Here is a 26,822-nt window from a genome sequence, read left to right on the forward strand (position 1 = left end):
ACAAGCTGAGGGCGGGAGTTGAATGAAAGGCACCAGAGCTGAGGCGCAACCCAGCATGGTGCAAAACATAAAGACAGCGAAGAGTAGGAAGAGAAACGGATGAGTAAGCAGGGCAACCGTAATCGAGTTTAGACAGGACGAGTGAGGAATGTGGAGAGAGGAGCGTACGCCCATCCGTCCCCCAAGAAGTATGGGACAAAACCTTGAGGAGGGAAAGGGCCTTAGAGCATTCAGCGAGGAGATAAGAGATATGGACTGACCAAGACAAACGCGTGTCAAAGATTAACCCCAGAAGCTTAGCGAAATCCTTGTACACAAGGGGATGTCCATAAAGAGACAAAGGGATGAAGAATGACACGCTTCCAAGTAAAAGTCATGGCACAAGTCTTAGGTGCAGAGAACTTGAAGCCATGATCGAAGGCCCAAGACAACACGGCATCAATCGCAAGTTGAAGCCGCCGTTGAAGGAGAGGCGAATCATCACCTCGACAGGTCTACATAGTGTGGAGAAGATGCCAGAAGGGAGGGAGGAAAAAAGACCATTGAGAGCAACAAGAAAGAGTAGTGCCCAGAACACTACCCTGGGGCACACCCTCATCTTGCCAAAAAGGGGCAGAGAGTGGTACCAAGCCTCACTCAAAAGGAACGACGAGAGAGGATACTCTGGAGGAAGAGAGGGAGATTCCCACGAAGGCCAAAAGAATGAAGTTGGGACAGAATATCATACCGCCAGGTAGTGTCGTAAGCCTTTTCCAGGTCAAAAAGGACGGCAACAACGGAGGTCTTCGCAGCAAAAGCAGTACGAATATAGACCTTCAAGTTCACCAGGACATCTGTTGTGCTGCGGCACTTGCGGAAACCAAATTGAGAAGGGGAAAGGAGGTGATAGTGCTCTAAGAACCACATCAGACGAACGTTAACCATACGTTCAAAGAGCTTGCAGACACAACTCGTGAGGGCAATAGGGCGGAAGTCCTTGGAGGAAGACCCGAGAGATCCTGGGTTTCTGAACAGGGAGGACAATAGCATCGAGCCAGTCCTCAGGGACTGACGAAGACTCCCAGACCCGATTAAATAGACTCGGTAAATACTGAGATGAGCACGGAAGGAAATGTCGAAGCATCTCATAATGAATGCCATCGGCGCCTGCCGCCCTAGAACCGCAGAGGGCCAGGGCAGACTGGAGCTCAGAGAGAGACGGGATCGGTATAGGGAAGGCAGATATAGGTACAGAAATCCAAAGAACGAGATTCAAGAAGAGGCTTGTGAAGATGGAAGGAATGGGGGAGACGAGAACCAGAGCTAACAAACTTAAAGTGTGAACCCAATTCGGTCACGACCTGCAACGGGTCCACCACAAGAGTACCACAGAGGTGAAGGACCGGTGAGACATCAGGAACGAACTTGCCTGCTATCTTGTGGATACGCCTCCAGATCAGTGGTAGAGGAGTTTCGGACGTGATGGTTATCTTGAGATGATTTCGGGGCTTTTTTTTAGTGTCCCTGTGGCCCGGTCCTCGACCAGGCCTCCACCCCCAGGAAGCAGCCCGTGACAGCTGACAAACACCCAGGTACCTATTTTACTGCTAGGTAACAGAGACATGGTGGGGACATAAGACATCCAACTTGCACGTTTAATCATACGGATGGTCCTACAGGCCACCACACTTGCCTTCTGAAAGAAAAGAAAAGATTCAGTCCTCCGCCGGCGACGATGTCTTTTCCAGGCTGCACGCTTACAGCGGATAGCCAGAGCACAGTCCACATTTCACCAGGGAACGCACTTCCACGTTCCCAGAGAGGAAGAGCGAGGAATAGAGTGGAGGGCAGCGTCGAAGACGGTGTCATAAAAATTGAGGACGCGAGGGAGAGAGAGAATGGAGAGGTCGGAGATAGTAGCACGGAGTGTAAAGAGGGGCCAGTCAGCCTTGGCAAACCGCCACCTAGGGAAGGAGAGGGGGAGGGTGAAAAGAGAAAAAGGAAACAAGGATGGAAAAATGGTCACTGCCATGGAGGTCATCAAGAACACTCCACTCGAAATCTAAGTAAAGGGAAGACGAGCAAAGAGAAAGATCAAGACAGGAAAGGGAGCGAGTCCGAGAGTCTAAATGAGTGGGCTCACCAGAATTCAAGAGAGACAGGGAAGAAGAGAGGATGAACGGTTTGAGTAGGCGACCTCGGGTGTTTATCAGAACATCACCCCAAAGGATATGTCGACAATTGAAATCACCTAGCAGGGGCACAGGCTCCGGCAAGGAGCCCAGGAGGTGTTTAAGATCAGGAAGAGAAAGCAGGACATTTAGGTGAAAATAAATGGAACAAACCATGTACCACTTACGCATAAAGATACGGGCAGCAGAACATTGGAGAGGTGATGAAAAAAGTAAGGGGGATGGAAGGAACATCAGAGCAAATCAGAGAGCAGAAGAGTTATGGGCCCCAGCTGTTGCTGGGGGGGCTGAATAGCTGGGTTATTCCTTTCTCCCCCACTGTTGCTGGGGGAGGGGAGAGAACGGAATAGCCATGGAAGCGACCAGGATGAGCACCAAGCATCGGCTCCTAGAGACAGACACAAAGGGGCGAAAACCGTGAAATCAGAAGTTGGAGTTCAAGGAAATTGGCATAATATCCACAAATGTGCCACTGGAGAAGAGACATCAACAAAAGGAGAAAGGATAGCAACAGAGAATAAGGAAGAAACAAAGGTAAAAGAGGAACACAGCACGTTAAAGTTCAGGGTCGGGATCAGGGTCAGCAAAGTCAGGGTTAGGGGGCATGGGTAAACTGAGCAAAGACGGAGGGAAGGAAGCGGGAGAACAGACCAGAGGTGGATGAGCAGGGTCCGGAGGAGGAGGAGACAACCGAGAGGAGCAGTCAAGGACAGCAGCAGGAGAAGGAGCAGAAAGAGGGGAGCGCAACTCAGCAAGGGCAGCAACAGAGAGGGAAGCGGGGACCAAAGAAACCTCCATATCAGGAACAGGGGGAAGGAGTACGAGAGTCAGAAGTAGGGGGCGAGGTAGAAAGCGAAGCCTTCTTACCTGCCAGGGAGGAGGAAGGAGAGGAGCCACGCTTACGCTTCTGACTCAGACAGGTGTCCCAGCAACAACGTACTGGGCAACAGATTCTAGCGTCTCAACAGGAGAAGCAGAACGAGAGCAGACACGATGGCCGTTGGGAGAGCAATGGACATCAGCTCGCTCCGACAGGCAGTGTGGAGAGCCAATTGACGGAGGAGAAGGACAGGAAGGAGGATCGGAGGGGGACGAGGAAGAAGACACAAGAGACACGACAGATTGGGTAGAAAGAAGGGGAACCCCAGACAGAGAGCCATGAGGGGGACCCTTCGGGACTGAATTCAAAGGAACAGAGGTGGGCGTGTCTGGGTCTAAGGCCCGGAAACTGTTGTGAAACCGAGGAAGGCGGGAAGGACGAGGAGAGGAAGAGCGCAACATGCAAGCATAAGAGACGTTAGCATGAGGTGGGAGAGCAAACTTTGCGCCTCGCCTCAGGAAAAGACAAACGTTCCCTGTGCTTAAAGTTGAGGACGGTCACCTCAAACTTGTAATGCACACACACACGGGAGAAGGCAGGGGTGGGCCTCACCGCAATTGAGGTAGCGAGCCTGGGAAGAAGTGCACTCTGACTTAGTGACCCTCGTCCCCACACACAGGACAGAGAGAGAGAGTACTGGAGCAGCGGAGGACTCCATGCACAAACCTCCAGTACTTGTTACAGAGCCTAGGAGAAGGAATGTACTCCTGGACAGAACACCTGGCACCAACAAGAATGACAGAGGATGGAAGGGTCCTACCATCAAAGGTAATCTTCACAACCCGAAGGGGCTGACGGCGACGACCATGAGGGGGACGAGAAACGTGTTTACCTGAAGGACAGAATGGCCCTGGGCATCAAGGATAAGCCGAATATCATCGTGGAAGTCCTGTAGATTCTGAACACCGGTTGCAACATGGGGCGGGAGGAGAATAGTGCCAACACTGGCATTCAACCGAGCGTTCTTGGAGACCCGAACAGGGGTCTCACTAAGGCAGGATAAGGCGGCCAAGTGGGAGGCTGCATCCTGAGGAGCAGCAGCAATGACACGTCTACCGAGACTGGTGGGGATGAGGGTAACAGAGGCATCTACGGAATCAACAAGGTGCCGATGGAGGGAGAAATCGTCAGGAGGTGTAGAATCAAGAGGGAGATCAAAGTATTTGGCCCACGAAGCGGGACCAAACAAGGCTTGATACGTACAGGAAGGAATCGAGCGAGTGCGGCCATGGCACGGACGGTGTTGAGAACCCCCAGAGAGAGAGAGAGAGAGAGAGAGAGAGAGAGAGAGAGAGAGAGAGAGAGAGAGAGAGAGAGAGAGAGAGAGAGAGGGGTTAAAAGGTGCAGTAGTCACAACGAGAGATTGAGCAGTGCCTGTGAACGAGGTCGTCACCACGGGGGGGCTTGTGGCACGACTCAACCACAGAGGAGCTGAGGGGAGTAGTCAGGAGGAGCAGGGTCGGGACTCAGTGCAGCAGGGGCTACAGAGCCCCTGGTTCGAAACCTCTGTAGAGCCTACAGAGGTTCGAAACGTTGTGCAAATTGTATAAATAAGTGTAATACATTCTATAGTAAATCACTTCTTTTCTTCACCTTAAAAGTACGAAAATGAGTTTTGGAGAACTCCTATTTCAACTAAGCCCTGATGCTAAGAAAATAGAGGGATAGAAGCCCTAAACCAGAAAATAATAAATACAGAATATGCGGTTATATTCAATGAAACATATATATATATATTATATATATATATATATATATATATATATATATATATATATATATATATATATATATATATATATATATATATATATATATATATTATATTTATTTATTTATTTATTTTATCATGACAGTTGTAAAGTGTTGCAATATTCCGGGGTATTCAAGAGAGGCAGCTGAACTCATCCACTTGGGCAGCAAAGACAATCATATTGCTCTTCCTTTAATATTACGAGTCTAAACATACATTAAAGTTACCATAAAAGTACACACACAAATCCTGCTGTGGCTTTGTCTCCCACAAATCCTGATGTGAATAATTCTTTAAAAATAAAAGAAACAAACAGACTATTGGTGTAACGTGTGAAATACTGTACAACCAATAGTCAATAAATACTGGTACTAATATATTCAACAATAATAAGGCTTTGATGATAAAAGTAACATGTGGTAGAAATATTTTTCTCACAGGAAAATCGCACTCTAAAGATGACATCTAACTTAAGAACCAATCCACAGCTGGCTGAGGAGAAGGTGTCAAGTGGGCTACCTCGTCACAAGGCAGCCATCAATACTAATCAAAGTTCACAAAACATCGGGGAGCTTTACTGGGAAAGTTTATATATACAAAGAGCAGTGATAAAATGTTCTCACTTGATCACAACATTCCAGAGGTCTTCTGGGGTAACGACCACCCCCTGTGGTGGTGTTCTGGGGTGGTGACTGGTGCACTCTTGGGGTACATCTTGTGCCTATCATGGTGCTGGCAACAGTGTCATGGCTGTTGAAACAACATTTTTCTTACAAGAGTTTACAATTATACATTGCACTATGTACTCAGTTCACTAGGCCATGTTCATGAACAACTGTACTAATTATTGTGTAGAGTAACAATCATTAAACATTTTCTGGTACATAGAATGACTAGTATCAGATTGGAGGTTTGCAGTGTCCTCTGTTTTCTACTAATGAAAGTCCATGTGTCATCTGCAGAGTACAGAATACATCTGTGGATACAATACTATAGTTTGTATCCTTGTCTGATGCGAGGATGAGAAAAGTAACAAAAGTAACAGGAAAAGTAACAAGAATTTAGCGAAAACTAGCAATTATATCTTACCCTGATACATACGTTTAAAAAATATCCTAGTAATTCTTGTAGAGGTAATATCCGGGCATTTTCCCCAGCCAGGAGGGGCAAGACAGTGTCAGCCCATAACTTGTAGAGGTGATATCCGGGCATTTTCCCCAGCCAGGAGGGGCAAGACAGTGTCAGCCCATAACTTGTAGAGGTGATATCCGGGCATTTTCCCCAGCCAGAAGGGGCAAGACAGTGTCAGCCCATAACTTGTAGAGGTGATATCCGGGCATTTTCCCCAGCCAGGAGGGGCAAGACAGTGTCAGCCCATAACTTGTAGAGGTGATATCCGGGCATTTTCCCCAGCCAGAAGGGGCAAGACAGTGTCAGCCCATAACTTGTAGAGGTGATATCCGGGCATTTTCCCCAGCCAGGAGGGGCAAGACAGTGTCAGCCCATAACTTGTAGAGGTGATATCCGGGCATTTTCCCCAGCCAGAAGGGGCAAGACAGTGTCAGCCCATAACTTGTAGAGGTGATATCCGGGCATTTTCCCCAGCCAGAAGGGGCAAGACAGTGTCAGCCCATAACTTGTAGAGGTGATATCCGGGCATTTTCCCCAGCCAGAAGGGGCAAGACAGTGTCAGCCCATAACGAGGATGACACGGGCAGTTAGATGACACATCAGTTACTTTGACTTCTCATTTCCTGGTTTAAAATTAAAAGATTATTAATATTACAGAAACAAAACTCAAAAGCAAACATTAAATGTGTTACGCACATCAAAACAAGAGTTATGACAAGAGCCTACAGGCACCAAGTGCCAGCACTAGTAGTGATAATTTAGGCAATGTGATCATACAAACCAAGTGGGCGTCAGAACGCATATTGTTGAACTGAATGTAAACACACTTTGACATGCCTGAAAGCCAGCTGCTGGTTGTTTACAACATGCTGGTAGGATAAAGTAAACAGTGCACACTTACAAACAAGCCAACTGGGTGTTTACAACATGCTGGTAGGATAAAGCAAACAGTGCACACTTACAAACAAGCCAACTGGGTGTTTACAACATGCTGGTAGGATAAAGTAAACAGTGCACACTTACAAACAAGGGCCTTGTAGTCTTCCTCTCAACACATTGAGAGTCAAAGGTTTAGTGTAAATGTGCAGAGTTGCTAAACTTGCAGCTTCCTCCTCCAACACAGGTGTACCAGATCTGTAAAACAAACCGTTTGAGTACAATAAGCTAAACACAGGACTGTACTCCACCCTGGGTGGACGCACAAAAATTAGAATATCGTTAAACAGATCAGTTTCTCTAGCCAGGCTTTAGACGAGTCTATTTGAAGAGTGATGGTGGAGGGTTGGTTGGCATAGACCACTTTCACAGTGTATAACAGCCTATAATGGTGGAGGGTTGGTTGACATAGACCACTTCCACAGTGTATAACACAGCCTATAATGGTGGAGGGTTGGTTGACATAGACCACTTCCACAGTGTATAACACCGCCTATAATGGTGGAGGGTTGGTTGCCATAGACCACTTTCACAGTGTATAACACCGCCTATAATGGTGGAGGGTTGGTTGACATAGACCACTTCCACAGTGTATAACACCGCCTATAATGGTGGAGGGTTGGTTGACATAGACCACTTCCACAGTGTATAACACCGCCTATAATGGTGGAGGGTTGGTTGCCATAGACCACTTCCACAGTGTATACACACATGAAAGTTGATGACCGACACAGCTTCTTTATGAATGACATTCAAGCTGCAGATGATATAACGGATATTAACACAAATTCGGAAGACTTTGAAAGAGAAATTGACAATATGCCCATGCACTCAGCTCCTGGGCCTGACTCATGGAATTCAATATTCATAAAGAAATGTAAAGTACCAATAGCGTGAGCACTCAAGAGTAATATGGAGAGCCTGGATACAGGGGAGATACCAGCAGCACTTAAATCTGCAGATATAGCTCCTCTGCACAAGGGGGTAGTAAAGCCTTGGCAAAAAATTATAGACCAGTTGCACTAACATCACACATAATAAAAGTGTTTGAAAGAGTGATTAGGAATCAAATTTCTAGTTTCATGGAAAATAATGAGCTACACAATCCATGACAACATGGATTTAGAGCGGGCAGATCCTGTCTGTCACAGTTACTCAACCACTATGACAAAATCACAGAAGCTCTAGAAGAAAAGCAAAATGCAGATGTTGTATATACAGACTTCGCAAAGGCATTCGACAAATGTGACCATGGAGTGATAGCACACAAAATGAGGTCAATGGGTATAACTGATAAAGTAGGACACTGGATACTTAATTTCCTGTCGAACAGAACACAGAGTAACAGTCAATCAAATAAAATCGAGTCCAAACGCAGTTAAAAGCTCTGTACCTCAAGGTACAGTCCTTGCACCATTACTGTTCCTTATTCTCATATCAGATATAGATAAAAATACAAGTCACAGCTTCGTGTCATCCCTTGCAGATGACACAAAAATCAGCATGAAAATTACCTCTGCTGAAGACATTGAAAAATTACAAGCGGATATCAACAAAGTTTTCGATTGGGCAGCAGAAAATAACATGATGTTTAACAGTGATAAATTTCAGGTACTCAGGTACGGCAAAAATGAGGATTTGAAACATAATACAGAGTACAAAACAATCGAATCTGCCCATAGAAGGAAAACAGCATGTCAAGGATTTGGGAATAATGATGTCCGACGATCTAACGTTTAAGGAGCATAACCAAGCAAATATCGCGTCAGCCAGAAAAATGATAGGATGGATTATGAGAACTTTCAAATCCAGGGATCCCATCACAATGGTTGTACTCTTCAAGTCACTTGTGTTGTCCCGTCTCGAGTACTGCTCAGTACTCACTTTCCCCTTCAGAGCAGGAGAGAGTGCTGAAATAGAGGGAATACAGAGGACATATACGGCACGCATAGACGAGATAAAAAATTGTTTTATCGCATAAAAGAGATAAAGATAAAATGCTCTTTCTCATCTACATTAATGACCTTCCAAATGCCTCCCAACACCTCAAACCAATTCTATTTGCTGACGACACAACCTTCATTTACTCCAGTCCTGACCCCCTTGCTCTATATGTCAGTGATACTGAGCTAAATAAAGTCCATCTTTGGCTAACTGCCAACAAACTCACCCTTAACATTGACAAAACTTTCTATATTTTGTTTGGCAATAAATCCTCAAATCAAATAAATCTCTATATAAATAATACCCAAATTTGTAGCAAATTAGATGGCAAATTCCTTGGCGTTCTCATTGACCAGAAGCTGAATTTCCAGGGACACATTCTAAATATATCAAAAAGCTTCAAAAATTGTTGGCACGCTTTCTAAGATCAGATATTATGTACCTCGCCCTGCCCTGGTTACTCTCTATTACTCTCTCATCTATCCTTACCTCAACTATGGTATTTGTGCTTGGGGTTCCACTACCCAAAATCATTTACGTCCTCTAATTACTCAACAAAAAACTGCTATTAGGACAATATCCAACTCTGGTCCCAGACATCACTCGGTACCCCTACTCAAATCTCTGAATATGTTAGATATTAAGTCACTGCACATCCTCACGTGTATATTATACAACCTTCAACGAAGCTTTTAAGGTTAGGATTGGCATTATAGTTCAGCGTTTTATATATATATATATTATATATATATAAAACGCTGAACTATAATGCCAATCCTAACCTTAAAAGTTTCGTTGAAGGTTGTAACAGAACCCATGAGCACCACACCAAAAATAAATACCTTTATGATATTCCAAGAGTACGACTTAACCAAACTAGAAATGCTCTACAAATCAAGGGACCCAGAATGTGGAATGACCTTCCCAATCATGTCAAAGACTGTACCTCTCTCAACCAGTTTAAGATAAAAACTAAACACTACCTAATTAACTCCCTGTAACCTACCTTACCCCTATAATGTCCTCCCATGTCTGTTATTTTTAAACAATGCTGTTTGTCGACCAAATTGTATTTTTGCTGTTTTTCTGCCATGTTCCCCACTTTTTTATTTTTTTATTTTCTCAACACATTTTATACTTTAATCTCAATTAGTATTAAGTTTTAGTCTTTAGTGTTTTTCCTGCCCGAAACGCTTTGCGTAATAGTGGCTTTAGGCATTGTATGTACTAGCTATATTTATAAATCCATCAATTTTTGTATCACTGCTTGTATGTATGTACTTTACCTGAATAAACATTTGAATTTGAATTTGAAAACACCTAATTTATTGGGATCGTCTCAAAGCTTTCTAAATGGACTCTCTAGAAAGGAGACGAGAGAGAGATACCAAATTATATACACATGGAAATTACTGGAGGGCCAGGTCCCAAATCTACATAGTAAAATAACAACGTACTGGAGAGAACGATATGGAAGAAAATGCAGGATTGAACCAGTGAAGAGCAGAGGTGCCATAGACACAATCAGAGAACACTGTATAAACATCAGAGGTCCACGGTTGTTCAACATCCTCCCAGCGACTATAAGAAATATTGCCGGAACAACCGTGGACATCTTCAAGAGAAAACTGGACTGTTTTCTAAGAAAAGTTCGGGATCAGCCGGGCTGTGGTGGGTATGTGGGCCTGCGGGCCGCTCCAAGCAACAGCCTGGTGGACCAAACACTCACAACTCGAGCCTGGCCTCGGGCCGGGTTTGGGGAATAGAAGAACTCCCAGAACCCCATCAACCAAGTACAACAGGACGGCCTATAATGGTGGAGGGTTGGTTGACATAGACCACTTCCACAGTGTATAACACAGCCTATAATGGTGGAGGGTTGGTTGACAGACCACTTCCACAGTGTATAACACAGCCTATAATGGTGGAGGGTTGGTTGACATAGACCACTTCCACAGTGTATAACACAGCCTATAATGGTGGAGGGTTGGTTGACATAGACCACTTCCACAGTGTATAACACCGCCTATAATGGTGGAGGGTTGGTTGACATAGACCACTTCCACAGTGTATAACAGCCTATAATGGTGGAGGGTTGGTTGACATAGACCACTTCCACAGTGTATAACACAGCCTATAATGGTGGAGGGTTGGTTGACATAGACCACTTCCACAGTGTATAACACCGCCTATAATGGTGGAGGGTTGGTTGACAGACTTAATCGCACAACTTGCTTGAACTAATTTGACTTCTACACATTAAAGTCTTCTTAACAAATTCTCAAAATGCGTATTTTAAACGGAATTTAAAACGTGCCCAAAACAATGAAATGTCGTTTGCAGGACGTTTTGAAAACGCGAAAATGTTTGGTGGGTTGTCACCTTATTCCTTCATTTTCAGTTTAATAAAATGATCCAAATTTGGCCAAATTATAAACTTTTGACTTATGTGTATTTGTATGTAAAACAAATAATTTAGACTTGTACCCATGTTTCTTAACACTACCTGTTGATGATTGAGGATCAATGTCTACAGCCCAGTCTCTGACAACATTGGTTAGTCATCTTATTTAATGCACATTCTCTGCTCACAACACTACTTCAGTCGTCTACCACCTCCTCCTCCTCCTCCTCCTCCTCCTCCTCACTATCCAGGATTCCGGGTTCAATCCCTGGGTGGGATAAGTACCTGGGCAAGTTCCTTTCATCTGATGCACCTATTCACTTAATAGTAAACAAGTTCCTAGGAGTTAGGCAACTGTTGTGAGGCGGCATCCCGGAGAAAGTCAATAGTTTGACATTAGGGAACCTCTGAGCAAACCCAAGTTCGGCCATCCTGTCTGACAACGGGAATTAAAGTACACAAGAATCAATTTATTAAACTATGGGACTGTATGTTCTTATTGATAATGGGTGCAAGTTAACCACTAATTCTGTTCCATAAGTAGTGCAACTTCAAGGGGAAAAAATTACACACTCTTGGTGATGAAGATTAATAGCAGCAGAGCTCAACCAAAAATTTTTGATTAGCAGCAATTTGCAGCATATAGAAGACCTGAATATTCCAGAGTTAAACAAGAGGTTGTCAGGTTTTAATGTACACTTCATGGCTTTCAAGACATATCTTATTAAGTGTAGGTCAACCAAAGACAATTCAGTTCAGACGAGAACCCACAAATACGTGGTTCCTGAACAGTGTGGTGGTGGTGGTGCAGAATTGATGCTTCAATTCTGTTTTCAGTTTTATTCAACTTGGTTCCTTACATGATACCTGAAATAATGCAAATCTAAGGTACCAGAAAGCAAGAAACTCCACGACAAGAATAAAATGAATAATCTAATGAACAATATTTTAGAAATGTCATATTCGTCTCCTTTGTATTAACCATTTTCAGCATCATGGTATAAAATATCTACCGACTGGTTATTGACCGTCACCTCAGTGTCTGACGACATGTCTCTTGCTCCTCACCTCATTGTTTATTATCTTGTTTCCTTGTTTATTGCCTGTTCCTTCCTCTCCCCCTCACATATGACTTTATAATAATCCAGAACAGATCGAAATATCCTCATTTCTCTATCCACTAATGTATGGTTTGGTCATCATGTCTCGTACTCTGTGGGTCAACGATCCTATCTACAAGATTGAAGATATTCTCCGATGCTCCCTAGTACAAACTGGGTCGACAACACTCTAGTTAGTCTTCACTAAAGAGAGAGAGAACTAAACAGACATGTGTAATGAAAGTGCACCTTCTGAATCACATTCGCTCAATGAGTGGATGGCAGGGAGGTTATCTTGAGGCTTTATCGGGGCTTTAGTGTCCCCGCGGCCCGGTCCTCGACCAGGCCTCCACCCCCAGGAAGCAGCCCGTGACAGCTGACTAACACCCAGGTACCTATTTTACTACTTGGTAACAGGGGCATAGGGTGAAAGAAACTCTGCCCATTTGTTTCTCGCCGGCGTCTGGGATCGAACCCGGGACCACAGGATCACGAGCCCAGTGCGCTGTCCGCTCGGCCGACCGGCTCCCTCGGCTCCCTCAGTGAGCAGGGAGATGCATCAGGAGCTTCTGCAGAAAAGAAAAGTCAGCACACAACCAGCCACGAGAGGAAAGATAAACATGAATGGGAAAGATAAAAGACCACAGAAGTTGGATTTGTTTATCGGTGAAGAGTTTGGGGCAAGACTCCCAGAAGTTGAAAATTTAACCAAATGTCATAAGACACTTGATGACTTCATCAAAGTCTTGCAAAGTAAGTAATTACCAAAAGAAGGCGCCAAGCTGAGCGGGGAGGGGGAGAGGCAATGTAGCACCATCAGATGTGCGGATATTAAAGAGGCGCTAAATATCACTAAGGATGCCAATACGAAAACAAAAGTGAACAAGGGCGAACGGTATCAAAGTTACCTGATTCCCCAAGAATTCTATCAAGGGACAGGTGACTGCGAGGGACAGTATCATAGTTATCGGGACAGTATCATAGTTATCGGGACAGTATCGGGAAGCAAGAGACACATCCAGGAAGCCGGGACACTCAGCAAGGATACATGAGAGTCACTGCCGGCAGCATTGCTAACAGGCCGCACACGGTTTTGTTCTCTGGAAGTTTAAGATTCTGAACACCCATCAGCTCAAGTCATCACAGTTTTGCCAGGAAGAGCACATCAATACTCCAAGACCCAGATAATATCTTGTCTGGAAGGAAACTACAGTATACCAATTTTGTCTGCAATTTAATAGACAAACAACATTGTTGATTAGCTGCTGTCCAGGTGACTGGTATTCTGTGCACCCCAGTATGACCCAAAATTGTCGTACCGCAATTGTCGCCCCATGACCTTTTTTTGTGAGGACCGTATCGCTGACCAGGTCACAGTCCTACCCTGAAGGGCGAGGCTATACCCTGCAGGCAGGGCCACACTATGGCACCTTAGAAGGTGTACCGACCTTGACAGGGAAAGGTGGACCAAAGCACTCTGGTCTACCAGAGGGTGTTTGGTATCCCTGATTCCACCTGTGGGAATCATTTTACGACCTTCGTTGGAGGGGAATAATTTCTCCAGGCCTAGGAGTGTCTCAGGCATTAGGTAGAGCAGTGAATCGGTCCTCACTACGTGGAGATGTCATGGGGAAGTCAAAGAGGCAATAGAGGCAGGTTTTAGACGAGAAGGGACAGTGGACCGAGGTGCAGCAGGCACCCAAGAAAACTGCTATCGAGGCTACACCAAGTGCTTCTACCAGCGAGACACCAGACATAATGGAGCTGGAGGACAGCACCAGTCTCACACCAGACAGTGTCAGACATTGTACCTCTATCCACAAGCCAGCCACAGGACAACATTATGTGACAGGAGAAGACACCACCAGTCTCACCACCAGTCTCGACCAGACACTCTCAGACTGCACATCTTCCAAAATTCAAGATCCATAATGCAGACAGACAACTTTCCTACAGCATAGTAGTAACAGCAATGGAAATGTTACGATATATCGTATCGTGTTATTTCATCGCATAAAGGCACGATTATTTAAGTCATACGTTCATTATTACAGGAAGAACGAGGTTAACAACCATGGAGGTCGTTAACTGTCGGCACGATATGGCTCGTCCGGTGGCGGGAATTTCTGTTAGCCAATCAGAACCACCGGGCGAGGTAACGTGTGCTGGCCGGAGCATGTGGAGAGACAGACATCTACTCCCCTCCATTGAGTCAACAGGCTGTCGTCGCGTTTGGATGTGTGACCAACGGACCCAACTGTTAGTGGGCTCCACCCTCACGAAGGAAGAGGACCTCGAGGCATGGTCGACGTTCTTGAAAGTTATGGAAGATAACAGCTTTGAGATTTAGAGGTCGGCGTGGAGGTAACGCGCTGATTTTCCTGATAGCGGTACAAATTGCAGGAAAGTAGATGATTTATAAGTGGGAAGATCAATCGGACAAGAGACGACCGTAGCATGGTCGTAGTATCTCTATATATATATTTAACTGTACTTGTGTACAATGCATGCATATATATATATATATATATATATATATATATATATATATATATATATATATATATATACATGTAAAATATTGTATATACGGTGATTAGAGATATATCACAATATATCCATGATGAAGTTTTATACCATCTTATTTTCTTGTCCTTTGTCAGACCTCAGCACAAAGTGTGTCGCACCTGACAACAGGTTCGGCTGAGGCTGACACCTGCTCAGATTCATGTACCCCATTGTAGTACAACGAAGCATTAGGATAAACATTCAGAATAAACCTAAATTAAATGTGTTGGGTTGTCAACAGTTCGATCCCAACACATATGGGGGCCTGTCCGGGAGTGTTTTGAGCAAGACGCACTGTGTACACTTGCAGCACCCATTGATAGTCATCTCGGTGTCCAGCCAGGCAAAGTTTATCATGGATCGTGTCCAAGAATTTATAACAAGAGGACCCATTGATTTTGGAGAGCTGTACGAAAGAACAGCTGAAGCAAATCGCCGAACACTATGAGATAGAATTAGTGTCGACTAAAGTGGTCTATATGAGACAAGAACTTGGAAATAAAGTAAGGTCTCGACGCGAAGACGTCGGAGCGGTAGGATTAGATGTGAGTGCAAAGGAAAGTGGGGAACAAGATAATGAGGAAGTGTCTTCTAATTCGTCTCGTAGGAGTGGAAGTTTAGAATATGAATTGGAATGTTTGAAACTGGAAGCTCACATTAAGAGGGAAGAGAGACAGTTTCAGTTAGAGAAACTGAAATTGGAGAAAGTGGGACTTGAAAGTGAGCAAAAAACGCGTGTAGAATTAGAAAAGGAGAAAACGAAGCAAATAAATTTGTGGCTGCTCAGAGGCGAAAGCGAGAGGTACACTCGGAGCACACCTATGCCTGCAGCATATGATCACAAGGCACGTGAAAAGGAGGTTCCGCAATTTTGTCCAGAAGAGTCAGAGTCTTTTTTTGAGCATTTTGAAAAAGTTGCTACACTAAAGCAGTGGCCAGAGGAGGATTGGGCCCAATTGGTGCAAATAAGATTGACTGGGGCAGCGAGAGAGGCCTATACCCAGCTCTCGAAGATTGTAAAAATTACTGGACTGTGAAAAATAGCGTATTAAGGTCATTTCTACTGACACCTGAAGCTTACCGGAAGCGGTTCAGAGAAATGGTAAAGACACAGAGGAGCACATATGCTGAAACAGCCAGAGATTTGGAACGTAGATTCCAAAGATGGATGGGTTCCGAAAAGGTAGAATCTTTCGAAGACTTGAAACAATTGATGTTAATGGAAAAATTCTTGGAGATGGTGACTCCAGACACCAGGTTTAAGGTGCAAGAAGCAGGAATAAAAACACTTAGAAGCAGCGGACAAAGCAGATGTACTTACGGAAGCTTACAGAAGTCTCCAGGAACATAAAGAAAGAGGTCACGCAAAGTTGCAGGGTAGTAAAAGACAGTATACGTGGAACAGGAGAGATGGTCGTGGATATACTGGCAAGCCGATAGCCCGACAAAGTCAGGGGTATGTGGAATTTTCTCCGTCGGGAGGTGACGCATTCGAGGGTCAGGCTAGCGCACCCTCGGGTCAGGGAGGAAATACAACGTCTAGATATCGAGGTACAGGACAGTGGAGACGTGGCGAATCCTATTATAATGGACAACGTGGTTCGAGAGGACGAGGATTCTCTTCTCAGGTAATATGCTACACATGTAACAAGCCTGGACACTTGAGTAGAGAGTGTAGGTAAGGCAGGAGAGTGGTGTCCCTTACAGTAAGTAAATACAAAAGTCCTTATATAAATTTAAAGGAGGAATTGCCCCAGGAGAAGATGTCCATTACGAAAGGATATAACCCTTTCATTAGCAAAGGTATGGTGAGTATTGGGGGTCAGCCTGACCAACAAGTCACAATATTACGTGACACAGGAGCGAATCAGAGCTTAATACTGAAAAGCTTGATTCCTGAGTACAGATCTTGTATAAATGGACAAATAATTAAGGTACGGGGTATAAATTCAGAGATGCATATACATGTGTGTACAGTAAAGCTAACCTCTGATTACTTTACAGATGAAGTGATGTTAGGAGTGTGCTCGGACATACCCGTTCCTGGAGTACATGTCATCTTGGGCAACGATTTGTGCGGCTCAAGTGTGTTGCCAGAGGTACTGCGCAGTGATGTACCAAATGAACATCAAAACTATGTGGAAGATGAAAAATGTAATAACATAACGCTCGCCAGTATTCTGGAGGATCCTTCGGAAGATGATCAAATAGAAGTATATCCAACCTGCGTCAACCCGAGCGCAGAGTGCTCGACTAAGAGAAGTGCCAGAGAGGATGGATGTATCTTCTGCAATGGAGGAGGAAGAGGTGGATTTTGGATTAAAAGACTTGTTTGAGGACTTGGACAACAATCGGATTTGGGCAGTGTTTTTCAATCAAAGCTGTTCCGTAAGACAATGAAGGATTGGGATGTGAAACAGATTAGGTCATCTCCCTATCATCCCCAATCTCATGGGGCCATCGAACGTTTTCATGGCACTATGAAGAGCCTTTTGTGAATTTATTGTGCTGAGCAAGGGGCACAGTGGGACGAGGCCATCGCCCCAATAATGTTTGCTATCAGGGATTCAGTAGTCGAGTCCTTAGGCATGACATCGTTTCAATTAGTATATGGGCATACGGTGAGAAGTCCTATAGTTATGTTGAAGGATCGGTTAACATCTGAAGGTTCAAGAGATAATCTGGAAACGTATGTTCAGAAGTTTAAATGCAGATTGTTCAGGGCGCGAAAGCTGGCGAAGGAAAATTTGAAAATATCCCAAGCGACCATGGCAAAATATTACAACAAAGGTACCAAAAAGAGAAGTTTTAATGCAGGTGATAAGGTATTGGTTTCACCCGATTTTCAGAAGCCATTTTCCCTCTTTGTCGATGCAAGTGATGTAGGTGCGGGCGCTGTTTTGACTCGCGACCAAAATGGAACTTGTAAAGTCCTATTTCTCTAGGAAATTTTTACCTAACTAAAGAGCATATAGTACCGTTGAAAAGGAAACCTTAGCCTTAGTGATGGCGCTACAGCATTTTGAGGTATACGTGGGAGCGGGCATAGGACCTGTTACGGTCTTCACCCGCTCGTATTTTTAAATAAAATGAAGAATACCAACCAACGCCTAACCAGGTGGGCTCTAATATTACAAGACTATAACTTAAATATAGTACACATTAAAGGAAAGGAAAACGTAATGGCTGACGCATTATCCCGTAGTATGGTATAAAGAAAACAGTAGACAGTGTGAAATAAAACGTTTTAGAAAAGAAAATAGTGAAGTGATGAAGGACGGTAGACTTCAGGAAAGTACTTTTGTATCACCCACACCGTCCAAAGCGGTGTGTTCAGAAAATGTACATATGTATTTTTTGTATATACTTATAAAGATAATTTGTTGTTAAAACAGATTTTGTGTGCAGTCGGAGGAAAAGGAGATCCTGTACGCCAAAGATCAGTGGTCAGTAGGTACGGCACCATGTCTACAAAATGATAAGGTATGTCTGATAAGACATGTCATTACTAGAATGAGTTGAATCTTTGTAGGATGGACGAAAAAGGAATAATGCTACATCCGGTAGAGAAAATTAGTGTGGATGCTCCGAAATAACACACTTTTAAGGGGGGAGGAATGTTATGATATATCGTATCGTGTTATTTCATCGCATAAAGGCACGATTATTTAAGTCATACGTTCATTATTACAGGAAGAACGAGGTTAACAACCATGGAGGTCGTTAACTGTCAGCACGATATGGCTCGTCCGGTAGCGGGAATTTCTGTTAACCAATCAGAACCACCGGGCGAGGTAACGTGTGCTGGCCGGAGCATGTGGAGAGAGAGACATCTACTCCCCTCCATTGAGTCAACAGGCTGTCGTCGCGTTTGGATGTGTGACCAACGGACCCAACTGTTAGTGTGCTCCACCCTCACGAAGGAAGAGGACCTCGAGGCATGGTCGACGTTCTTGAAAGTTATGGAAGATAACAGCTTTGAGATTTAGAGGTCGGCGTGAAGGTAACGCGCTGATTTTCCTGATAGCGGTACAAATTGCAGGAAAGTAGATGATTTATAAGTGGGAAGATCAATCGGACAAGAGACGACCGTAGCATGGTCGTAGTATTTATATATATATATTTAACTGTACTTGTGTACAATGCACGCATATTATATATATATATATATTATATATATATATTATATATATATATATATATATATATATATATACACATGCAAAATATTGTATATACGGTGATTAGAGATATATCACAATATATCCATGATGAAGTTTTATACCATCTTATTTTCTTGTCCTTTGTCAGACCTCAGCACAAAGTGTGTCGCACCTGACAACAGGTTCGGCTGAGGCTGACACCTGCTCAGATTCATGTACCCCGTTGTAGTACAACGAAGCATTAGGATAAACATTCAGAATAAACCTAAATTAAATGTGTTGGGTTGTCAACAGTTCGATCCCAACAGACAGAAGAAGACACCACAAGTCTCACCACCAGTCTCGACCAGACACTCTCAGACTGCACATCTTCCAAAATTCAAGATCCATAATACAGACAGACAACTTTCCTACAGCATAGTAGTAACAGCAATGGAAAAGGAACAGCCAGAGCTCAAACTTTCCAACAGTCAACCTGAAAGAAATATTATATTGATTTTAATTATATAATCGTTATAATTATTATAATTATAATGAGATCAACAGACTGCAAATTACTTAGAGAAAGTAAAGTCCAGCAACCTGTATACTCTTCAGAAAGATGCACACAAGTCACGCTGTTGGAATACCAAGTCAACTTTCCACTGGATCCACTACTAGAACAAGCAAATCCTGAATGTGGAAGGATGCCGCACAAGAGTAGTCAAAGCAGACATGCCAGGTTCTGGCGACTGTCATGGGACATGTGCCAGAAATAGTCAATGGTGGTAACTGGGGAATGTTCCGAGAGAGACCATACGTCCCGGAACCCCTGCGCTGCTTCAGATGTCAGATATACGACCACCATCAATTACTCTGCACTGGACAGGAGAGCAACAGTGTGTGCAGCCTGAGGTGTCCAACCAAAGACTGTATAGCCAAGTACAAGGCAAACCAGACCACAACAGCCAAATGTCATGCCTGGAGCTCAACCTGCTCTGCACGTTGTGCTCCAGGCAATGACATTTGCCTCCCAAATACTTGCCTTCTAGCTGATGTTGTTTCTCTGCACAACCTACAGAGCAGGTTGTGCAGAACATCTTTGCATGGAAAGAAAAGGTACAGACTCGTCAGATTTAGTTTTCTTGAGGTGCTTTCACTTTTGAAACTATTGGAGCTACTCAAACCAAAGACACTAATAGATTTATGTCCATTTACTGAAACTTCCGTGACTGCACCCGAGAAGCTCTGCAGAAATGTACTTGTAATAACATGAAGAGTAGGATTGTACAATATAGTAATAGAACTCGCAGACGTTTTAGACCGACAGATTTTAGTACTATTTTCTTACTGCAATTTTGACGGGTGATGTCACGTGCTGGGCCACTTGTTTCTAACATGAAACGCCACCACAGAAGTAACATTTCTTTTTGGCAGTGTAAACAGTTGCTAGTGCATGATTCTCCTGGACTAGTTTACCACTTGTCTAGGGTTGCACAGGTACAACTATTGCAGCAGTGTCCGCACTTTATACAGAGTCAGATCAAGCATTATGCAGGGCCAGGTTATGCAAGTTTGCCTCATTGTAGACAATCTTTGCAAACTACAGACTTTACAAGTAGTCTTGTTCTCCAGAACAAGCGGATGAATGGGGTAGTAAAGAAATGCCATATATGAAAACATCGTGGATTAGTTCTTCACGCTGCTGTTCCGCAGTAACTGGTTTCACATTATAATCTTTGCCAAGTTTATGTACTTCTCTAAAACTCATCAAGGGTCTCACTTGGCTCCTGCTGCTGCCGGGTTGCTAAGAAGTGTCTACCAATTATCTCGGGAGTTTTCACGCATAATGTGATGTAGATACTCTGTCATTTTCAAAAGGTCGTACAATACTTTATAACTTCACAAACTGTATGCAATACACAGTTCACTAGAGTTCCGAGTTTGTTAGGAGCATTTTCCCCCACACTCTGCAATGACATTTTCAAATGTGCAATGCCAGTGCTTCCTCACACTAGTTGCCGTAGATTTAATATTTCACCTATTTGTGCTTGCGGGGGTTGAGCTCTGCTCTTTTTGCCCGCCTACCAACTGTCAATCAATCAACTGTTACTAACTACAAACTTTTTTTTTCTACACACACACACACACACACACACACACACACAAAGCGTTATATGACAAAGTGCTGGGTAGACGGAACACCATGAGTGTAGCTCTCATCCTGTAACTACACTTAGGTAATTATACACACACACGCACACACGCGTCAGGGACTGGAAAGCTTGTAAAATGTTACATAAAAACAAGGCAACAAAATGATTAGTCGAAGTGGGGAGTAAAGAGCAAAGGGAAAGGGAACATATTCCTGAAAATTGTATATACCAACATAGATGGAGTGAGGTCAAAAACTTTGGAGTTGCAAGATGTAATTCAGCTTAGGGTCCCAGATATTGACGCATTATGAGAGACGAAACTTTAAGGAAATGTATTAAATGAAGTTGTATTCCCAAGGGGCTATTCAATTTGGAGACGTGACAGGAAAACTAGGAAGGGAGGAGGAGTGGCTGTGCTGGTGAAAGAACACCTGAAGGTAAGAGAGTTAATATTTGAAAACTCTCGAGATATTGACATAATGGCATTGCAGCGCTGGAATCAGGATAAGCTGATAATTATAAATGCCTACAGCCCACCAGCAAGCAACACATGGACAAAGGAAGAACTGGATGACAAACAAGAGGGCCTCATAATGGTCATGAGAGATATTATGGTAAAAAAGCTGACAAAGATAAATCCCAATTGTTGGTACTGGGGGACTTTAAGGCAATAGACTGGGAGGCCTACGAGGCAAGAACAGAGGACATATGGACAGGCAGATTTGTAAACCTCATCTTGGAGACATTCATGTATCAACACGTCAAGCAGGCCACAAGAATGAGGGAAGGGGATGTTCCGTCAGTACTGGATCTAGTATTCACCAGGAAAGAAGAGATATTTGACATTCCAGTACCTTCCTCCCTTGGGAAAGAGTGATCACGTACTCTTGGACATTAAATACGCTATGCGATATAATCTAGTAGAGAATGGGGACAGTGAAACAGCTGTTAAACTTGATTTCAAGAGACACACACTATGGGGAACTTAGGAATTTTTTTCATGGGTATAATTGGACAGACTTGTTGCTAGGCATGGAAGTAAATGAGATGTATGCCAAATTTTGCAAAATATACGATGAAGGTACACAAACATTCATACCAAAACAGACATGCAGACCTAGGGAACAGGGTTGGTTCAACCGAAATTGCAAGAGGTTCAGAGATCAAAAGACACAAGCATGGAATCATTATAGAAAGAGATCAAACCCCCAAACATACCAGCGATACAAAGATTCAAGAAAACTACACGTCAGTAAGGAGAGAGGAACTTTGAGAAGGGTTTAGTAGACAAATGTAAATCAGATCCAGGCCTTTTCTGTAAATTCATTAAAAGTAAGCTGCAGGTAAAAGATAATATTGAGAGGTTGAAAATGGGGGACAGATACACGGAAAATGAAAAGGAAATGTGTGTGAAACATTAAACGAAAAGTTACAAAGTGTGTTTGTACAAAATAAGATCTTCAGAGAACCAGACAATAAGAATTCCAGAGAACAATATAGACGTGTCTTGAGAAGAAGTGAAACAAATGCTCCTGGAGCTAAGTAAAAACAAAGCAGTTGGCCCAGATGGAGTTTCACCATGGGTTCTGAGAGAATGTGCACCTGAGCTCAGCATTTCACTTCAGCTGATTTTTCAGACATTCCTGTGTACAGGAGTCATTGCAGATGTGTGGAAAAAGGCTAACAGTTCTAATCTACAAAAGTGGCAGCAGGGAAGACCCCCTCAATTATAGACCGGTATCATTGACAAGTGTAATAATCAAAATATTTGAAAAATAATAAAAACTAAATGGGTAGAACATCTGGAGAGAAATATCAAACAGACAGTATGGTTTTCAATCTGGAAGATCCTGTGTAAAGAATTTACTGTTTCAATGATCAAGCCACAAAGATTTTACAGGAAAGAGATGGTTGGGTTGACTGCATCTATCTGGACCTAAAAAAGGCTTTCGATAGAGTTCCACATAAGAGGTTGCTCTGGAAACTGGAAAATATTGGATGGGTGACAGATAAACTTCTAAAATGGATGAAAAATTTTCTGACTGCCTCTGATTACTGCCCTCATTTTTCTATCAATGTATCGGACTGGAGAAACGTCACAAGTGGAGTACCACAGGGTTCAGTTCTTGCACCAGTGATGTTTATTGTCTACATAAATGATCTACCAGTTGGTATACAGAATTATGTGAACATGTTTGCTGATGATGCTAAGATAATAGGAAGGATGAGACACTTGGATGATTGTCATGCCCTTCAAGATGACCTGGACAAAAGTATATGGAGCACCTCTTGGCAAATGTAATTTAATGTGAATAAATACCATGGTATGGTATGTGGAATAGGAGAACATAGACCCCACACAACCTATAAATTATGTGAGAAATCTTTGAAGAATTCTATTAAAGAGAGAGATCTAGGGGTGGTTCTAGATAGAAAACCATCACCTGAGGACCACAAAGAACGTTGTGCGAGGAGCCTATGCTACACTTTTTAGCTTTAGAATTGTTTTTAAATACATGGATGGCGAAATACTAAAGAAACTGTTCACAACTTTTGTTAGGCCAAAGCTAGAATATGCAGCGGTTGTATGGTGCCCATATCTTAAGAAGCACATCAACAAACTGGAAAAGGTGCAAAGACATGCTACTAAGTGGCTCCCAGAACTGAAGGGCAAGAGCTACGAGGAGAGGTTAGAGGCATTAAATATGCCAAAACTAGAAGACAGAAGAAAAAGATATGATCGTAGGATATGATCACTACGTTCAAAATAGTAACAGGAATTGATAAAATCGATAGGGAAGATTTCCTGAGACCTGAAACTTCAAGAACAAGAAGGTTATAGATTTAAATTAACTAAGCACAGATGCCGAATAAGTATAAGAAAATTCACTTTCGCAAACAGAGTGGTAGACGGTTGGAACAAGTTGAGTGAGAAGGTGGTGGAGGCCAAGACCGTCAGTAGTTTCAAAGCATTATATGATATAGAGCTGGGTAGACGGGACACCACGAGCATAGCTCTCATCCGGTAACTACACTTAGGTAATTACACAGAAAAAGCAGCCCATAGCAGCTGTAACTCCCAGGTACCTATTTACTGCTGGGTAACAGGTGCATCAGGGTTAAGGAAACTCTGCCCATCTGTCTCCGCCGGGTGCGGGGACAGAACCCCGGTCCCTAGATCCACGAGACTAGAGCACTGTCCACTCGGCCACCCAGCCCCCTCTATTAGTGTATCTAGACAAGTGGTCCGTAGTAACTTGTCCATGGTAGACTTCAAGTTGAATAAATTATAAGTTAGAAGTGTGACTGTCCCACCTTACATCTTTATATTCCGGCGTAAAGAGTCATATCTCTTCAACCCGCATGTTTTCTGATGCTCGGGGAACATTTTGGTATATATAAAGGTATTCAGGAATATTGTATGGGAGAAGAATTTGTCGTTTAATTTTTAGCATTACTAGTGGCTTATGTCCTTTTGTGTTGCAAGATGGCGCCGAGGCAAGGAACGTCCCGCCAAAGGAGCCAAATGTCAGCCATCTGGTGATTGGCCAGTAAGGTCACGTGATGGGATCGACCAATGGTGCGGCGCCCTTAGGTGATGTGACGTCACAGGGCAGAGGGGTCGGGTCGGCCCAGAGCCATGCGGCGCACAGAGTGTCACCATCTTTTTTTTTTTTTTTTTTTTTTTTTTTTTGAGATATATACAAGAGTTGTTACATTCTTGTACAGCCACTAGTACGCGTAGCGTTTCGGGCAAGTCCTTAATCCTATGGTCCCTGGAATACGATCCCCTGCCGCGAAGAATCGTTTTTTCATCCAAGTACACATTTTACTGTTGCGTTAAACAGAGGCTACAGTTAAGGAATTGCGCCCAGTAAATCCTCCCCGGCCAGGATACGAACCCATGACATAGCGCTCGCGGAACGCCAGGCGAGTGTCTTACCACTACACCACGGAGACTGCTAATAAAGGTTGCCAGCTGGGTACCTGCATTCACGTCCCAGCAACACTTCTCAGTGGTCTTATTATCATAAGCCAAGGACTCAATGACAGATAGAATGCTGTGAAATATTAAATAACTTTCTCAATTCCCCCCTAGAGATGAGAAGCTTACTCAAACACATTGGTGAAAATAATGATATATTTACTAGAGAAATCTACAATGGATCAGACAACAGTAAATACAATGTAGAACTGTCAGACGACGACAGCTCTCCTCACTATGCCTCTGGCAACAGTCATCTGGACGATTTAAATGCTTCACTCCTTGACCTCTTGAAACCAGCCGCCACCTCTTGTGGTCACAAAATATCACTGCTCCCACACACACATAGTTATACATATAGATTTCTCTAGTAAATATATCATTATTTTCACCATTGTGTTTGAGTAAGCCTCTCATCTCTAGGGGGGAATTGAGAAAGTTATTTAATATTTCACAGCATTCTATCAGGCATTGAGTCCTTGGCTTATGATAATAAGACCACTGAGAAGTGTTGCTGGGACGTGAATGCAGGTACCCAGCTGGCAACCTTGATTACAGGTGAGTGGCAAGAGTCACCTGTGTGTTTCCCAGTGTTATGGCGGACAAGTTCAGCCGGGAGTGACAGAGTTAAGGATGAATTTCTCCACTCGCCACTCGAAAGTAGAGAATTTCTCTACTTTCTCTACTCTACCTTGCACCCGTGTTACTGCCACGGGTGCAAGGCAGTGACACAGGTCGTGCCCGTGGTAGACTGGGGTACTTCCAGGGTGATCAGTGGCGCCCAGGTACAGGGGAGCGAAGACCCGCGGGGCCAAACCATAACACAGGTCAAGTTGCTGTGTTCAGTGACTACATGCTTACCTGATGGTCGTGGCCTTCATGTACACCTTTAACCTCACCCAGAGTTGCCGTGAATGTATTTTCATGGCATTATTTAGTGTCTAGGCATATTTTACATTAAGTTTTTTCACTGATATTGTTCAACAGAACTTCACTCTTGTATACAACTTGCATACATTGAATACACACTCGCACATTAGTTTCAATTATGCGTACACAAATGTTTTCTTTTACAACATATATAATATGTATTCAGATTTTTCATCAATATATACATGCACTCACTCAATATGTACAAGTTTCTGCACCATTATTGGACATTTAAAAGTCCTGGAGACTGTGGTAGTCGTTGAAGCAGTTGATATAACACAAAGGGACGTTAAACGCTTCGCACCAAGTTTGGACCACTTGACGTTTCTGTGGTCTCGTGTGAGGGTTTACAAACAATACTCAACGTTGGCTTATTGCACACTTTCCAGCTGCTGGCAAATGTTTTATTCTGTGTACTTGAAAGGCCTCCCTATAAGTGAGCCTGGGTGTAGCAGCATGGTGCAATACTGGGTTCTGAATGGTATTTGTAATGCCAGGACTTTGCTAAACTTTTTTAGTAACTGTTACAGTATAACTGAAAAACACACGGAACGTGGGGTTTTTGACCTGTTTTCACCAGATACATATTGAAACTGTTCAGCATGGTTACGTCAACAAGGTGAAAAACCATCTTTTTGGTCCACTTCAGTGTTTTCCGTACACGACAGCACCCACCATGTCACATTTATCAACCAAACACATGTTTATGTTATAGTTCATAA

General features: G+C 43.5%; 1 long non-coding RNA gene across 1 annotated transcript in view; it reads right to left on the minus strand.

Annotated features, from left to right (window-relative positions):
- Window positions 1-4,982: 4,982 nt before the first annotated feature.
- Window positions 4,983-26,822, minus strand: part of LOC138373344 (uncharacterized) — a 74,964-nt gene continuing 53,124 nt past the window's right edge. Inside the window, exons 3-4 of the long non-coding RNA XR_011231160.1 lie at window positions 6,959-7,069; window positions 4,983-6,558 (exon numbers count right to left, since the gene is read on the minus strand). This is a non-coding gene — a long non-coding RNA (uncharacterized lncRNA). The remainder of the gene's footprint in view (window positions 6,559-6,958; window positions 7,070-26,822) is intronic.

The sequence above is a fragment of the Procambarus clarkii genome, chromosome 5 (genome assembly GCF_040958095.1).
Source record: "Procambarus clarkii isolate CNS0578487 chromosome 5, FALCON_Pclarkii_2.0, whole genome shotgun sequence".
NCBI lineage: Eukaryota > Metazoa > Arthropoda > Malacostraca > Decapoda > Cambaridae > Procambarus > Procambarus clarkii.